An 18,871-nucleotide genomic window follows, 5' to 3' on the forward strand; every position below is an offset into this window, starting at 1 on the left:
CGGGTGCCTGGGGCTTCCTGCACTGTGTTTTACACCTGCCCAGATTCTCAAAAACAGCCAGTCACCATGACCAGCTCCCAGATTCCCACCGTACAGGTTCGTATCACACCACTCCAGACTCCTTAGACCCCTCCAAGAATCCCTCAGCATTGCTGTGTAACCTGAGTAGCTGTCCAGGTTGTTTCAGTGAATGGCTGGAACTTCTACGCTCAGTCAGGCCCTACCACGATTTCTCTAGAATTGTGTGCTGCCCTGGTTCCTGCAGGGACCCTGGTTGGCATCTGTGCAGGTTGGTTTTGTATTGTCTTCTGCTTGGCTGCAAGTTCATCGTCCTGGAGTTGGGAATGTCTGGGTCTGGAAGGACTGCATCAGCCCGGTCTGCATCTGAGCTCTGCCTTTTGTCTCAATATGCAGAGTGAGTAACTGGGAGCCGAGATGGGGAGCTGCTAGGAATTTTGTTTTTGCACCACCTACAACATGGACTGATTAACAGCTTCATAGAAGAAATTAATTGATAAGTGAATAGACAGTTGCACTAGAGGCAAGACACTGTCCTGACAGCTGTGGAGACCTTGCGGTGAAGCTGTGGTCCGTTGCCTTCAAGTGCTCATGAACTAAACGAGCAGCTGAGCCCTAAATGGGAAAAGCTAAATAACAACATGCCGGATACACAGTAATAAGATTCTAAAGAGTGATGCTATAGTGCGGAGCAGTAAGCCCTCTACCCGCTGGATTTAACTTCAGATTTATGAATAACTGGTTTATTTGTAGGAGTAAATTTCCACAATGTGTGGCTGATGAATGACGGGGCTGGTTGGTGTTTTTATAGTGCCAGTTTTCTCCGTGTGGAAGTCCCTGATTTATTAGCGTTTTGTATAAAATCTGGAACACATTTCCCCAGTGAAAGGATGTAAGAAATAGTTGTTAAGCATCAGAAACCTGCTTAATCCAAAATAGATCTGAAATACAGTAAATTTTCTATTTTACTGCCAGGAATTGAGGATGGTGGATCACCAATCACTTAGCGGCAGTCTTAGTTCCTGGAACGGAATACCTTCCTTGCCATATTCCCTGTCTTGGAACCACGTTCTCTTTCCCACCGAAAGAGAGACATTCTTTTCTCTTCCCTCCCCTATGTAGGCAGAGACAAGGTGTCTTTCTTCTTGACCTCTCCCCACTAGCCAACGTTTAAGCAGGCGTTTTTGCTCTTCTCCCCTGCCTGACATACAAAAGGGTCCATTGGACAGGTGGGGAAAGGCCAAGGCTTGGAATGGGGATTTTTGAGGGGGCTCATGGGAAGGTTGGGAGTGGAGGAATGGGGCTCACTTCAGCAGGGTAAGGTCAAAAAGATTGAAGGTGAAGAAGAAAATGGGTGTATGATGAGTGGGTAGGCAGCCTCACAGGGCCCAATTTGAGATGAAAATAACCCAACAAGATGTGACCTGGAGTGATTTTACATTCATTCAATTACATTTCTGCAGGGATGCACACAGCACAGACACTGCACTACTGCAAGAGGGCTAACTCCAGGTCAGGGACTCCAAGGCATTCTCATTTGCATCAAAAATGACATCATGGGACAGTAGAATCCAAGCTCAGTTTTCTCTGTTTCTTTGGATTTACAGCCACAATTTTCCCTGGCATCAAATATTCTTCTCAATGCCTCTGTAGAACCTGACTGTCCAGCAGTGTTTATGTTTGTGTGTGGCTTTGAGCTCCCAAGCACACACAAAACCATAAACGTAGTCCACAGAGAGAGTCATCCTGCTCCCCACCCACCCCCACCCCCAACATATCTCTTAGTTTTTGGCGGTGTTATTTAAAAGTTATCTATTTTCTCTGACTTGATATAGGCCATATTTTATATCAAACTGGACAAACTCATTTGCCAGTGGGTATATCACCCTCTCCCTCCCACCCCCGATTTTCATCTGGGTTGCTTTGTATTTAACTACTTTTAGAAATGTTAACTTTTCTTACAACCCAGCTCCTTTCCTAACATTTACTAACCACTTAAATCTATTTTTTTTTTTTTCTGTGAAGATCAGTCTGATAGGATCTAGGGCAAGAACACTCAATTTTGCCAATGATCTCGCCTGATCTCCAGGGAAATGTGAGCTGAGAGATGTTATCCTCAGGAGGGCTTCATTCAAGCTGGTGCTGTGCATGTAGTGAAAGATGACCCTGCTCCCAAGAGGTGCAGGCTGAGCGGGGTGTGCGGCAGAGGTCAGGACAGTGGTTCTCTTGCATCAGGGACTTTCCACTAGCCTAACAGCTACCTTCTTCTAAAGCATCAAGCAATCGAGATTTTGCTTTCCCTCGCTTCCACCCTCCATTCAAACAAACGTGTTGAGTAACAGAAGCAAAATATAGAATTTTAAAAAAATCATACAGCCTGTTATTGGAAAATAAAATACCAATTTTCTCCTTGAAGTTGTCAGGTAATCAAGAACTGTGTATAGATTAAACATTAATATAGCCAGTTCTCAAGAAAGAAAAAACCTGGGAATATGTTGAAAGTATTTCTCATGGTGGAGGGAATCAGTTTCCCAGGCAGATTGGCCAAAGATTATAGAAAATAATAGAAAGATGGCAGTGAAAGGAACATGTGGGGAAAATCTCCACTGGTAAACTGTAATTAGACATGGAATCATGAAAAACTTTCTATTTCTGAGGCATAAATGGGATACCTCATCTTGGGCAAAGCTGCCCTGCCCCTCAGTATTTCTAATAACAGTAGATAAAATGAAATCTGGCGTGACTGAACTGCAGAATCCATTTGTCATCCACGTGCCAACCATTTAGCTTCTCTTTTTATGGGAACTCAACTCAGTATCTGTCCATGTTCTCAGCCCTTATTGATCGCTCTGGTTCAGGGAATGGGTCTTAAATGGAAGATTCTATAGGAAAAAATAGATAGTGAAACTCCACCTGACAGACCATCAATAAATCTTCCTTTAGGTTGAGCTAAAAGCCAGCTGAAATAAGCCTTTCCACAATCTTGCATATTAAGAATAAGATCTTGGCTTTTATATTTGATGATCATAGTAAAGCTAAGAGAAATGAAGAGTAAAAGAATAAGAGAAGGAAAAGGAAGCAAGTTAAAGAGCAATTTTGAACAGTGAAGATTTTTTCCCCCAATTATTTCGTTTAGGAAACTGTGAAGCACATATAAAAATCCACAGGAAGTTGGAAAATTTTTTTAGTACTAGCCTTGAGGCAATTCACATGCTTTTTGCAAAGCTGTTGTAAACTGACAAATATACAAGATGGATGATATTGTAACACACACCTAGTGTGAAAATGGAGTGCAGAATGAAATGATCCACATCAAAAGGGAAAAGTTCGTCAGAGAGGCTGAACATCTGCAAGACTGTTGAACAGCATCAGCTCTGATAAGAAATCAAGCCCTGACTTTTACATTAATTTTCCTGAGGGTGATAGAATCTTTTCTTTATTATCTATCTGTTTATATCATTCATGTCAGCACTGCTGAGTGACATTTAAGGCGAGCAGTATAGATCCTATTGCTTCACTGATGATGATTTAAATGAATCTTCCTTAAAATTAACACAATGCTAAACTATATTAGTTGTTCTTTCATTTAACATGAGATCAATGATCAAGAAACAGAAACACACTAAATATCCATCTACAGACTAATGGACAAAGAAAATGTAGTATATATGTATACTACATTTAATGATATGAAACTCACAGATTCATATTTCTTTAGAATTCAAAATAGTCTCCAGGAATTCCTTCTGACCAGCACAGTTCCATTTTGTTCATGTCAGAACTCAAATTCTTGTTATGATTATTACTATTATTTATGCATCCAGAATTCACACTAGAAACACCCAAATTATTGTAAGCTGACATTTTTTTCTAAAAGCCTCTGTACCCTTTTGGTTTAGCATACATGGCAGGGGTTAGCTTTGGGTCTGTCCTTGGGAGTATTCTGCCTCAATCCCCTCTACCCCTGAATTCCTGCCCACTGATCCCGTGGATTTGTTGAGGGTCTTGAAGGGCAGAGTGCATGTGGTAATCTGGGCAGAGGCTCTAGAGACAGCAGTGAGCCACAGAGGTGGATGAAGCTAGCTCTGCTCCATGCTGGATGAGGGGCTTTGACAAGTTGTATCACTTGTCTGAGTTTAGTTCCTTCCTATTTAAAATGCCAATAATGAAGCTAAGTTTTCGTGGTAGCTGTAAGAGGTAAATCATGTATTAGCATCTCATTATGTTATAGCTACAATAAAGATGGTTTAGTTATGAGCCTAAGAGTCAGCTGTGCTCAAGGTGGGCACTTCATCTAATTGAAGTGGGAACTTCATCAAGCTCACAAGGGGACTGAGTCACATCTGGGATAATGTCTCTCTACGGAGGGAAGGGGTCAGCAGTGGCCATAGCTGGATTTTAAGTTTCAGACTTGACTTTAGCCAGTAACTGTAAAATCATGTCATGTATTTAACTGTCTTAAGTCTCAGTTTCTGCCTATTTCCAGTGGTGCTAATCATGGCTGCCTTCTCTATTTTAAGGCACTGTTATGAGGGAACAATGATCATAAGTAGGTATTTTAATAAGTGAAATGCCTTACTATGCATACAATGTTATTACTATCAGTTCTTATAAATAATTTTGCAAATACTTAGTATCAGAGAAATGGATTTCCCTTATCTTCCATCTAGATGGAATGAACTCTTCTCTCTACCACGCTCCTGCCCTACCTATGGCTGTTCCCATTCATCGTGTCTGGTCTGGTGTTCTCATTACTCGAGTACATATCTTTATGCCCAATAGAGTGTAAACTCTGTGGGGGCAGGGAGCATACCTTGTTTATTCAACATTATTCCATTCCTTCAGTGCTCAGGACAATAACTCATTCACAGTGAGTCTGGATTGAATGAGTAAGAGTGGTTTTTCTAATAATAGTAACAATTTCTGAACAACTCATATACTCAGCAATTACATTTATCAAAATGATGTGAAGAATAGAATCATAGGGTGTTTGGGATAGTGGAGACCTTGCATATCATCATGTTTCTTACCACCAGTATACAGGTGAAGTGCAAAGAACCAGTGAGAGGAAATGGATCTCTGAGTGTCACGTGGCTGGGAAATGATAAAGCAGTTGAATTCAGATTACCTCACTATCTTTCCCGTATTATTTTCTCACCAAGAGCTCACAAAAAATGCTTATAATTTTTCTAAGATAATATTAGATATTAATCAAGAACTTCTAAAAGTCAGAGAAAAATGTGAAAACTGTAGCAAAAATTCTTAGGTCTAACAAGGGAAAGGTTACAATTTTAAAAAGTATTTCATCAATATATTAAAACCACTGTTGTGGCCATGGGTATTTACTCAATTGTCTGGATTGACTTAAGTTTAACAATATCGTGAATCCCTGAAAATGTTTAAAGATTAAGCTAATCTCATTTTGAAACTGATGGCGGCTACAGATCTGAGGTTTTCTTTATTAAGAGTTTCGTCCCAGTGGCCCATGTCTGTAATCCCAGCACTTTGGGAGGCTGAGGCAGGCGGATCGCCTGAGATCAGGAGTTCAAGACTAGCCTGGCCAACATGGTGAAAAACCCGTCTCTACTAAAAATACAAAACTTAGCTGGGCATGGTGGCGGGCACCAGTGGTCCCAGGTACTTAGGAGCCTGAGACAGGAGAATTGCTTGAACCCGGGAGGTGGCCAAGATCGCATCCCTGCACTGCAGCCTGAGCGACAGAGTGAGACTCCATCTTAAAAAAAACAAAAACAAACAAACAAACAAACAAACAAAAAAGTGTCTTTCACAGAGCAGAAATCTTAAATTTTAATAAAGTCTAGCTCACCCATTTTTAAATTCATGGGCTATGCTTTTGGCATTGTATCTAAGAACTCATCGCTAACCCCAAAGACATTCAGATTTTCTTTTCTTCTTTTTTTTTTTCATAGTTTTGTGTTTTACTTTAAGATACATAATCCATTTTGAGTTATTTTTTGTAAAAGGTTTATATTTTTACTTTCTGTTTATTTATATGATTTTAATATTAGGGTAATGCTGACCTCATAGAATGAGTTAGAAGGTATTCCCTCTGCTCCTGTTTTCTGGAAGAGATTGTAGAGAACTGGCATACATTCTTCCTTAAATGTTTTGTAGAATTCACCAGTGGCAACATATAGTCCTAGATTTTTCTCTTTTAGGAAGCTATTATTAGTTATTAATTCAATTTCTTAACATATATGAACCTATTCAGAGTATTTATTTCTAGTGTGTGAGTCTCAGTAGTTTGTATTTTTAGGGAACTCAGCCATTTTACCTAAGTTAGCACATTTGTGAGTATAGAGTTTTTGATCATGTATATATTAATATTCATTTGATCAGTAGTGATAAGTCTTTCATTTCTGATGCTAGTAACTTGTGTCTTCTTTTTTCTTTGGTATCTTTGTGAGTGGTTTATCAATTCTCTTTTCAAAGAACTAATTTTTGGCTTCACTGATCATTATTATTTTTCCGTTTTTAATTTTAATGATTTTTGCTCTAGTTTTTATTATTTCCATCTTTCTGGTTGCTTCAGGCTTAAATTACTCTTCTTTCTCCCTATAGTGGGTGCTTAGATGAAAAAAAATTTTTTTGGATCTTTCTTCTTTTCTGAACTATGCATTCGATGTATGATTTTTTTCTCTGAAAACTGCTTTTACTGCATCTCACAAATTGTGATGTTGTATGTTTTCATTTATTCAAACTATTTTTTGATTTCTCTTGAGATTTCTTCTTTGACCTTTGTGTTATTTAGAGGTGTGCTGTTTAATCTCTATATATTTGAGGATTCCAATTTTCTTTCTGTTATTGATTCCCAGTTTAATTTCATCATGGCCTGAGAAAATACTTTGTATGATTTCTATTCTCTTAGCCTGTTAAATTCTCTGTCTAGTAATTTCAAAACGTGCATCATATCAGAGTCTGCTTCTGACGCTTGCTTTGTCTCTTCAGACTACATTTTTTCTGAACTTCTGGTAGCTCTATAATTTTTGTTGAAAGCCGCAGTTGATGTATTGGACAAAAGGAACTGAAAGAAAGAGGCCGGTAGAGAAAGGTTTTCTATGAATCTGGCTGAGAGCTAGCTGAGCTGAGTGCTTGCTGGAGCTGTGGCTGAGCTTCAGATTTCTCTGATGCCCTTGCTTTTCTCTCCTGTTGTCTTTAGTTTTGCCTGAGAATTGTGCTTTGTGGTCTTTTCAGCTGTTATCCACTATTATCGTAATGGAGCCCTGTTGATTAATGATAAGAAGTGGGAGAGGGAAAGTGAAGGAAAGTGTTATATAATCTGATCATCAAATCTTAGTTGGTTTTAAGTAAGCTCCTGACCCTGGATGTGACCTTAACAAGTGGTATGTGTCCCCACCCCAACCCCCAACCCTTGATGAGACAGGAAAGCTAAAGGGCTCAAGTGGGGGAAATGCCCTTCCCTCCAGGTGAATTAAGGCTCTGGTGACATCTTTTTTCCTGGAGACAAGGTCTTTGTTATGGAAAATGCTCTGGGCTATTTCAAAACCCCTGCTTTTTTCCCTCCCACTGACAGAGGCAGGAAGTGATACTTCTTTACTTTTCACTGTGAGAACCTGGTGGGGTTTCTGGAGGTAAAGCCCAGGGAAGCAGTGAGGTCCTCTCAATGCTGCAGCGTTCCAGGCTTTCTTCCCCACACTCTGGTCCACAATCAGCCAATAGTAATTCATCACAATTACCATTTTAGTATTCCGGCTAGATTATGGCTCCCGAGAAGCTGATCTCGGCTGTGATTCTGTCTGTCTCTCCAGATTCTGGGGTTATGGTCACTCTCTGTGATCCCAATTTTCTGATGAGTCCAAGAAAAGTAATTAATTTATATATTTTTTTCAGCTTTTTTCTTATTGTAAGGATAGAAGTGACAACTTTTAAATTCTTACATGTTACAACTAAAACCAGAAGTATCTCTTTGTAAAAAAAGGCTCTACTGCTGGCAATTAATTGTAACACCTTTGAAAAAGAACAAGTGTGCCATTTTATTTGGCCATGGACCCACCGCCACTAAAACCCAACATATTAGATAAGTAACTAGTTCTGACTGATATAATTTAATCTCCTTTAGGAGCTTGCAGAATCTCTACAGCCACAGACCCATCTGAGAGATTCAATTCAATTTGCACATCTATTAGGTTGTTTCAAGCAACGAGAATTCTGAAGCTGCCAAAACCCCAATTTCAATCTCCCTGCTGGACCTGCTTGGCATCTTTCCATGGAGAGCCGAACACTGATGTGCTGTTTGGCAGACATTGCACAAACAGCTGCCCCGCTGTCTCTAGGGAGGGGCCGGGCGGGGCTGGGGCCGTCATTCCAACATGCTTCAGCCACAGAGCTGTCGGCCCTCTTGCCTAATGAAATAGTAATTAGCCCTTGCTCTGTCTTAGAATCTAACATTACTTACTTCTAATATAGAAAGATGCGATCTTTTAAAATTGTTGGTTTTGATCTTTTTTATTTTTGAAAATACTGTTTCCATATATGAAGCCCTCGTCAAGTTCACTTTAGCTAACTGTCATTTTAACATACAAAATTTGAAGACTTTCTCTCATTTTGAGACAGAGCAGGGATCCCTCTTAGGGGCCTGCTGGAGCCCCCAAGCATGGAAATAAAGGAAAATCTTAAGCTCCTTCAAGGGAAAGTTGAGGCACCCAGCTAATCCTGAGGAGTAGACAAGCAACTTCATAAGCAAGAAAGTAATAGTTTCAAACAATACCCAAGCGAGTTACAGTCACAAAATGTTTGGTCCCTATAGAAACTAAAGATCACCTCTTAACCCATGTCCCTGAGTTGTTTTTCAGGAACCTGTACCCCCACCAAATGAAAAATGCCATCCATGGCTCTTCCATCTTAGATAAGAGAACTGGGGACTGATCTCTGACTCTTCTTTGTTATAAATTTTTCCTAAGGGGCCTGGTGGAAGTCGGGCCCACAGGCCTGAGCTAACATTCTTTTCTACTGACCCTAAAGTTTTAGGCAAAGCCTCGCCTGCTAACCAGTCACAGATCAGATCATCCACTTATGACCTGTGGCCCTCCCACCCACTGCTTGAAGATGTCTCACCAGGAAGGTGTATAGAGCTAGCAGCTTCTGAAACGTTCTCCAAGCCAATGAGAGTCTCCATGTACTGATTTGTGACTTCATCTGTAACTTCTACCTTCCCCTCTTTAAAAGCCCTTATTTTAAGCAACTGGGGATTTCAAGTCTTAAACATGAGCGGCCCAATCCTCCTTGCTTGGCACCCGGAAATAAATGCCTCACTTTCACTTGCCGTCATCCTGATTCCAGTGGCATTGCTGTACCAGGTGGGTGGGTAAACCCAGGTTCAGTTCGGTAACAATTTCATGATTTCTATAGTTCATCTCCCCTATTTAACAAAAAATAAGAAGTCTTTTTTTGGTACATATTGGGCTATGAAGACATAATTTGGAGAAAGAAATTTTAGCTCCATCTCACAATTTCTGGGCAGAAGACCACGTTGAGAAATTGTTGGTGAGCAGAGCATCATTTGTGACCAGGTCAGGCAATTCCGTAAGCATTTTGCTAGATTTGTAAAAATAAAATGGAAAATATAGGTGCAAAATAAAATCGATTTCAAAGCACTGAAGCTTGCTCCAAGCAATTTAAGAAAAAATGCAGTTTGGATAACACAAAGCTTACTGGAGAATTTGCCTTGATAGGTAATGATGCTGCAGCTACACTACCTGAGCCATTAAAGATGATGTAGGAGTGGAGCTGAGTCTATTGAATTCACGTTTAGACAAAAGGATCTATATTATAAACTTTAATCAGAAACAGATTTATCATAGGAATTAAATGGTTACCCATTATTGGAAGTGAAAAAAAAAAGCTGTCTGATTTTTCAGGTATGACTCCCAAAGTTATACTGCATAACTGAGTCACTGAGTTAGTTGCTGTCCCTGCCACAGTCAAGAAGAACTAGAACCAAGAAGGTGTATCTAGTTAGCAGCTTCTGAAACATACTGTCTCCACCTTGACCTAGAAGCCGCTTGGTGAATCATTAAGCTACTACTACAGAAATTATCTCCAGGTCCAGCCTCCTCTGCAACTATTCTTACCATTAAACACCTAGCATTATTTGAATTCAAGTCTTGAGTGATTGCACTTGATTGGTCAGATCTCCAAGAGCGTCTGACACTACCTGCAGACTAGAAGAGACAGTGTAAGACGGTGTACTAAGAGAACCACCCATAGTGTCAGCCCCAAGGGTTATCTCATGAAAGCGATCTCATTTGTTTTGGAAGTCAATGCCTCTAATATTTTTAATTGAGTTTTAAACTATACATATTTAGTAGTATTTAAATTTTTTTTTTTTTTTTTCAAATCCTCTATTTTCTCTACACCTTGGAATTGTCAGCCATGGCTTTGGCAACCACATTTGGTTTTCAAGAACACATTCTCTGTAGTCGGTGACATACTGATGATGACTGTGTATAAGGGTGGGTGCTTGTGTTTTGTTAGCCTAGCATAGGGGTCAGCAAACTAAGGCCAGGGCCCCAAATCTGGCCAGCTGTGCATTTTCAAAAATAAAGGTTTTTTTGGGAACACAACCACATGTATTTGTTTACATATTTATCTGTGACTACTTTTGACTACTTTTTTACAATGACTGCGTTCAGTAGTTGTATAGAGACTGTATGGTCTGCAAGGCCTAAAATATTTATTGTATTCCCCCAGAGAAAGAAGGAGAATGAATGCAATAGCTGACAGGTTTTTAACCTGTCTATTCCCCAGTTTCCTCATCTGGAAAGCAGGAATAGTAATCAAAACAGTACATTCTTACTGGGTTGTTTTGAGTATTAAAGGGAATAAAGCATACAAAGTACTTAAAGTTACACTTACAGGCATAATTATTTTCATAGATTTAACACACACACGGTACCAGATGCAGACATTACATACAATTGTAAAATCAGAGTGCAGTCTCTTCCATAAGACTCTTCACTGGAAACTGTTCACAGTTTTTTGGGTAATTTCAAAAGAAAAGGTAAACATCTACCCAAACATATCCATATGCCCATATACGTATCTGTGTCCACAGCAAACAATAATATATGTGAATATCTTTGCTTTTTTCTAGAAAATAAGATAGTCCTGCATTCGTTCTTCTCTGCCTTGCATTGTTTTTCATGGTGTGTAGACCCAGGTACCCATTCTGGCTGTTCCCCTTACCAGACGTGTGCCTGTGGGTAGGTCGTTCACTGTTTCATTGTCTTCTCTGTAAGAGTCCTTTTCTCATGGAATTGTGAAAATTAAATGGATGAATACACATAAAGCATTAAGAAGAGTTCCTCAGCCATGGCAAGCCCTTTATTATCATTAATAGTAGTTTTCAAAATCAAAATATACAAATGTTCTTTATTAGCTTCATTGCGATTGCATCATTATAGCATACTCTTTAAACCAGTCCCTAGACATTTCTAAATTACTCTTAGTTACTCGTACAACAGTCCAGATTCTGCAGATACGGACCTTGTCTGAACCCGAGGCTCCTCATTTGTAAAAGAAAGACCCAGAGTAGGTGATTTCTCAGACGTTTGCCAACATGAAAATTTTCTAGTTAAAATTTTGTTGCATCACCACGTGTGCGGAGAGGTAGGAGGTGCAGTGAGAAGAGGCAAAAACAAGTCAACTAAGAATCGTGGAAAACCATACTGGGTTCCCAGTGGGATACGGTTTGGTCCTGTGTCCCTACCCACATCTCACGTCAAATCGTAATCCCCATGTGTCAGAGGAGGGGCCTGGTGGGAGGTGACTGGATCATGGAGGCGATGATGTTTGCTCCTTGCTGTTCTTGTGACAGTGAGTGAGTTCTCATGAGATCCGATGGTTTAAAAGTGTGGCACTTCCCCCCGAGCTCGCTCTCTCTCCTGCCGCCATGTGAAGAAGGTCCTTGCTTCCTCTTTACCTTCTTCACCTTCCACTTAATTGTAAGTTTTCGGGGGCCTCCCTCTCACTCTTCCTGTTAAGCCCGTGGAACTGTGGGTCAGTTAAACCTCTTTTCCTCATCAATTATCCAGTCTCAGGTAGTTCTTTGTGGCAGTGTGGAAATGGACTAATACACAGTGGGTTGGAGGCCTTGTATTCGGCGGGACCCCACTTAGTGCCCACCTGGGAGTAATCTAGGAGTGCAGGGGAGGCCATGCCCTCCTGGGGGAAGGTTTAGTCTTGGGAGGCACAAAGTACTGGATAGTCCTTCCTTTCCTTCTCCTCACTGACTTCTGAGACTGGGCTTTTTGGCATCTCAGGAAAAGGCCCCACATGGTCAAGCAATCCATTAGTAGCACTTTGTCATGGGCAGCTCAGTATCACCTCCTCCTTATGTGAATCTCCCTTCCTTCCACCTCGCTGCCCTTACCCCTGGCTTTTGCCGCCTGGGATTGCACATGGTTACAAAAGAGTAGCTATAAGCCTGTTCTTTACTGCTTTTGGAGAAACCCTGGTTAAGACACTCTATGTAACATTTTTTATTTTCTTTTTGGAATCACAGTATATAAACAGAAAAATGTTCTTAGAATCGGTTTTGGAAATGCTGCTTCCTATAATGCTTTGAGTAGTTGATCTTCAGCATTCCTTGGGTACCACCGGTGTTATTAGCTTGAATGTTTGGAATATATCTTCATCCTTTCCTAATACAAAATTCCTGTGGGCAGCTAGAATGAATAGTTCCAAATGCATTCTAATCTGTTTCTCCCCTTCTCATTTCACACTACATTAATTCAGGTCAGGATCCTCTCCTGGAGGAGAAGGTATAAACTCTGACAGACTCTAAATAAAAGGGAGAGAAACCTCAGCTACAGAGGCTATCTGCTAGTAGGGCAAGAATGATACACACAGGAGCAGCCAGAGGGTTTTCTGCTATTTTTTGTTTCACAGCTAAATTTTCACAAAGTGGTTGCGGTTATATTTTTTTCAACTTTGCCTCACAGCTGTAAAACAGTCAAAGTGTAGAGTGGAGGAGTAGTGATGAAAATGATAGAAAATGACAGACAGCCCTTTTCCTCATTGTGAGGAAAATGAGAAAAGATTTTGTGTTACGCAGATTAGAAAAGTGGCAGTGAGTACCTCTACCTCCTGTGGCCAGTCACTACGATTTTCATGCCATTCAAGTAAAGTAGAGAATTACTGAAATGTTTAAAAATAAAAATTAATCCAGCATTTGAAAAGCACAGTTAATCCTTGAGCTGTCCCTCGGCCCGTGGAAATAAGCAGCTGGTGGACGATTGGTTGGGCATGGTTGGAGTGCACCTAATTCACTGGGAATTAGGTTGCAGACCCTGGAGGAGGAAGTCATAAGATAGTCGTTTTTGTTTGGGTTGGAAAAGATCTTGGTACATTCAAAAAAAAAGAATAAACTTGTTATTACTGCATATGTAAGATGAAGTCATGAGATCTAATAGGTGTTGTTTTAGTGTCTCTGATATTTCCAACGAAACATACATTTTTATAATTCAGGTGTCACATATTGCCAAACTCTTTCTAAAACCTCAGACTCATGAGCCTTGAAGAATTTCCTGCTTACTTTGAAAGATGAAAGGAAAATTGTTATGTTAAAGATATTACATTAGAGTTTATTACTCAATGAAGAGCTATTTAGGCACTCACATTGTGTCTGATGTTGGTGTAGAGTGAGGGTTTCTCAGCCGCAGGACTGTTTATACGTGGGGCTGCATGGTACTGTGTTGTAGGGGGAGCTGTTCTGTTCTTAGGAGTTCTGCAGCATCCTTAGCCTCAACTCACTGGGGCAGTAGCAACCTCTACCTCCAGGTAAACAATGACAAAAAGAAGTCTCCAGATATTGCCAAATGCTCTTCAGGGGAAAATACCCCTGGTTGAAAACCACTGGGCTATGCGCAGTGCAGGATGCAGGATGGGAAAGGCACTTGGAGCCTGCCCTCCAGGCCAGTCTCACGGAGCAGAGAAGTTTAAGGGAAAGGAAAACAAAAACAAGGGCAAATCATCTAGCCTAGTACGTAAATTGCAAAACGTGTACAGGTCAGCTTTTAAACACCTTGTGGGTGTGACGATGTAGCTTAAAGTTCCTTTTCTGCTCTTATTGGCTCAGCAAATATTTATCCAGTGCCTCCCATGTGACAGGTGCTGCTTTAGGTCTTCGTGATACCTTAGAGAACCAGGTGAAATCCCAGCCTTCGTGGAGCTCGTATTGTCTTTGGGGAGCTAGATAATTAAGACAAGACAATCAATAGATGTTGATATGTAGTATAAGACCAGACCACGGTAAGTGCTATGAGGGAAGCTGATGCTGGTAGCGGGATGGAGAGTAGCTGATGAGGATGGGTGTCAGGGAAGACCTCTCAGGAAGACTAGAATTTTTTGGTGAAGAATAGTTATTCTTCTCTTCTCTCTGAGAAAAACCCAGGCACTCCCGCGTGAACCTCTTCAAGCAGGCTCCCATGTTGCTCTGGTGCAGCCCTCTTGTGTGTTCAGTGCTCCCTTGATTTCTGACATAACAAGGTAGCTATTCACCTTCTACTTCTACTGCCTAGACCTGAAATTAGCCATTTCCTCAAGGATTGGCATTATTATTATTAATGTGGTATAACTTACACAAAGTGTAAGAAAGTACACTAATCTTATGTGTACAACTCAATGAACTTTTACATACTTTATAGCATGCAAGTATTTTACATACTTGACAGCATGCACTTTTCAGATAAAGATGTAGAGCATTTCTAGCACCTGGAAAGTTCCCCAGGGGCCCACTGCATATATTAACTCCTCTTCAATCCTGTATGCAGTGGCAATTACAATACTCTTCAGTTCTGTATTATTTTTCTCAATGTTATGACTGTGAGAGTCATTCGTATTCTTGTGAATGGCAATGATCCATTATTTTTCATTGCTACATAGTATTCCATTCAAGTTTTGATTTGGGTTGTTGCAGTTTTTGGCTCTTGTGAATAAAACTGCTATAAGAATTTTTAAACTGAGTTTACTGTCATAATGATGACATCTATACAATAAGCTAATTGGGGTTTCCCTACTGGAATTAACTGATAGCTCATAATTATTTCCTTAGCTTTGTAACTAAATGTCTGATTTTCTCAACGTTTCTCACTTTCTCTTAGGCTGGACAAATTGCACGCATTCCGCTTGCATAGAAAAAGATTACTTCTCTTCCAAATAACCTTGCTCAACCTACAAGAGCTGGCCATATTATTCATCAGTGAGAAGCAGTTAGTCAAGATTCTAACTGCCATTTGTGACTCATCCACACCTGTGAAGTGAGTAGATAAGTGACATTATAATATAAATAAATTCAGACATCAAGGAAGGAAAATGGTGATTATTCCTCTAATAGAAAGTGACTCAAGGGTGCGTAGGAACATCTGGGACATTGATGTTCATTTCATATGACTGTTAGAAGCGTGCTTCTGTTCTGAGAATGTGACCCTGGTTTGCTGAGGTTTTCTTTGGAGGCTTTTGAAATTTACAGTCAGTGACATGGAAGGTCCATCCAGGAGGATTCTGACAAATGCTGTGCCAGCCGAGGTCCGGCAACGTAGGTGAAGCCCAGGCAGAATATGGTGCTGGAGCTTTGAGCACAAGCTGAGACACTGCACACCACCTCCTCTCCCTACCATTCGGAACACTGTTTACATAACTAAAACCCACTACAAACTAAGAAAAATATAAATGCAAATATAATAAAATAAAAGGAATGTTTCCCAGCTTCTGGAAAGAAGGCCAATGATCTCTATTATAAGTGACATGGGATAGAGGATTCCACTCCAGAGTCCCCCGGCTGCTCCATGAGACAGCACAGACTCTAGTTTTCCATCATTTCAGAACTCTGGGGCCTTAAGGTCTCCCCCTTGCCTCTCCTCTGAGCTCCTGTGGAGTCCACACTCCAGAGGTGGCCGCCCCACAGCCTGGGGCCTCCCCAGGGAGCAATCATTTGGGACTGCCCCAGCTCTGATGTGTCAGGAGATGCATTTGCCTTTAACCACTTGTTCACTAGGGGGTATTTTCTTACAGGCTCCCTGTGTCCTCAGTTCTATATTCAAATCATTCTGGTTTTTTTGGGTCCTTGTGATAAAACACGAAAGAGCAAAAATAAACGTTTAACTATTAAAGAGATCAACTCATTATTGTTGTGGCCATACATGATGCTATAATATATTAAAAACTAGGCTGGGTGTGGTGGCTCACACCTGCAGTCCCAGCACTTTGGGAGGCCGAGGCGGGCAAATCATGAGGTCAGGAGTTCAAGACCAGCTTGGCTAACATGGTGAAACCCTGTCTGTACTAAAGATAGAAAAAATTAGCCATATGTGGAGGCTCGTGGTTGTTATCCTAGCTACTCGGGAGGCTGAGGCAGGAGAGTCACTTGAACCTGGGAGGCAGAGGTTGCAGTAAATGGAGATCGTGCCATTACACTCCAGCCTGGGTGACAGGGCAAAACTCCATCTCAAAAACAAACAAAAAACTATTTTGGAAATATAACTTATTTTGCCTTTGGGTCTACACTTACCTATTCACTGGTCCACTGTCTTCCACAGGCATCCACAAATGTCCCCTCCAGGAATATTCCAGGAATGGACCAGGGGCCCATTTGGGTGAAAGGGCCCGAACATCACTCCCAGGGTCCTTTTATTCTGGAGGGCAGAGACCTGGGAGGACAAAGCACGATGGTGAAGAATCCAGGACTTTCGTGTAGGTAATCTAACAATATAACTTTCAAGATGAGAAATCCAAGCGAATTAGCTAATGAAAACGTCTATACAGCTCTAAGTTTGGTAAAGTGACTAGAAACAAGTTTGCATAAAAAGTAAGAACTCACCTGTATCAATAAAACCTTAATTAAAAGATATAATGGAAACATAGACAACATAGATAATATTGCCAAAAAATACAAACATAGGATTGGTAATAATGAAGACTGTGTTAAACTAACAGGACAGGATAAAAAAAATGAAAAATAAATAAAGCTTTGAATAATAGAGTAGGCATTCTGTATTTTTGATGGAAAAACTGAGCATGGTAAAGATTGAATTTCTTTAAAAAATAATGTGTAATTTAATTTTGATTCCAATAATAATTTCCAGTGCACTTTTTTTTTTTTTTTTTACTACTTGAACAAATTGATTTGAAAATATACCACCAGGTAAACAGCAAGCATAAATTGCACAGATAAGTTTGAAGAAAAAGATTCCTGTGATTAAAATGTTATTGTTAAAATAGCATGATAAGGAGTCAAGGTAGATAGATACTTTATTAAAACAGGACAGAGAGTTTTAAAACAGACTAGGGTATTTGATAAAAGAAGCTTCACGAATCAATGAGGGGAGAAATGTATTATTCAGTGCAACATTTCAGAGATTGGCCTTTTAGAAAAAAAATCAAGAAAATTTCTCACTGAGTCAGGCACGTCAATAATATTCAATATTCTCATCTTCAAAATGAAAGGGTCGAGTTAAGAGATCTCCAAGGATTTCTTATTCTGTTAGTCTCTGAACTAAAAATAGTAAGAAGTAAAAGTAACGAATAGGGTAGGAAGAGAAAAACCAGTCAGAAGAGAGAAAAAAGCTGAAGTTCCAGCAGATGTGCACATACTATACACACACACAGAAACCCTGCAGGTGAAAGTGGATTTATCCAGGCATAAAGGAAAGGAAAAAGCTAAATGAAATGGGCGGTCTATGTGCTTGCCATATACCAAATTAGGGTAACGTGGTTTATAAACAGGAAACTTGAGCCTTGTTTCCATTTCTTTTCTCTTTGGTCCAATCTCTTCTGTTCTTTAAAGTCTCACCTTATGTTGCTACCTTAGCATAGAAAATGAGAGGTGGAGGAGAATGATTGCACATAATTTAGATACTTTCAGGACATTTTTAGTAGGTATAAATTTAAAATGATTATTTTTGTAGTATATCAAGCTGCTGTTTAAGACTTAAGGACAAAAAAAAAAACGTCAAAATTCTGAAACTTGAAGAAATGGTGTTAAAGTGCCTTGGAATCAGGGGGCTCATGTATTTCAACTTTGAGAATCTAGTTATTCACTCTGAATGAAAAAATGTTGATGCAATTGAAATCATTTTATGCAGCGAAATGCAAATGATGAGTGAACAAATTATAGCCTGCTGCTTTTGTCTGGTTTTGGACTATACCTAGCATCACACATAATTTGTAGAAAAGTGTCTGTATAGAGAAACCAGTGAAAACCATTTAGTCATGTGCAAATTAGTTTACTCAGAGGAAGGCAATGAAAAGGAGAATACCGTTATCTCCTTACTAGCTTAATGCTGTACCTGATGAAAATCACCTAAGGCCACATAAGAAATGTGGTGTAGTAATTATGTGCATTCAAATAACTTCCCACTGGAAAGAAATAATCCACATTGGTAACTGAATCAAGCAAAACAGGCATAAAATTAAGCGGATTCATTTGATTTCAACTGTAAATTTCAGCAATGGGAGAAAAAAGTGGATTCTAGAATAAGTTAGAAGCGGCAGTTGGTGGTTCTGAAGCAGCAGGTAATTGGACTCAGGGTAACTATTCTATTTTTAAACTTTAAATTTTTAATTTTTGTGGCTAAATAATAAGTCCATATATTTATGGGATACACATGATGTGTTCATACAGGCATGCAATTTGTAATAAACATATTAAGGTAATTAGGGTAGTAATCGTCTCAATCATTAAATCATTTCTTTGTGGTAGAAATATTTCAATTTCACTCTTAGTTATTTAAAAATATACACTAGTCTGGGAGCAGTGGCAGATCACAAGGTCAAGATATTGAAACCATCCCGGCCAACACGGTGAAACCCTGTC

Source organism: Saimiri boliviensis, chromosome 2 (genome assembly GCF_048565385.1).
Source record: "Saimiri boliviensis isolate mSaiBol1 chromosome 2, mSaiBol1.pri, whole genome shotgun sequence".
Lineage (NCBI taxonomy): Eukaryota > Metazoa > Chordata > Mammalia > Primates > Cebidae > Saimiri > Saimiri boliviensis.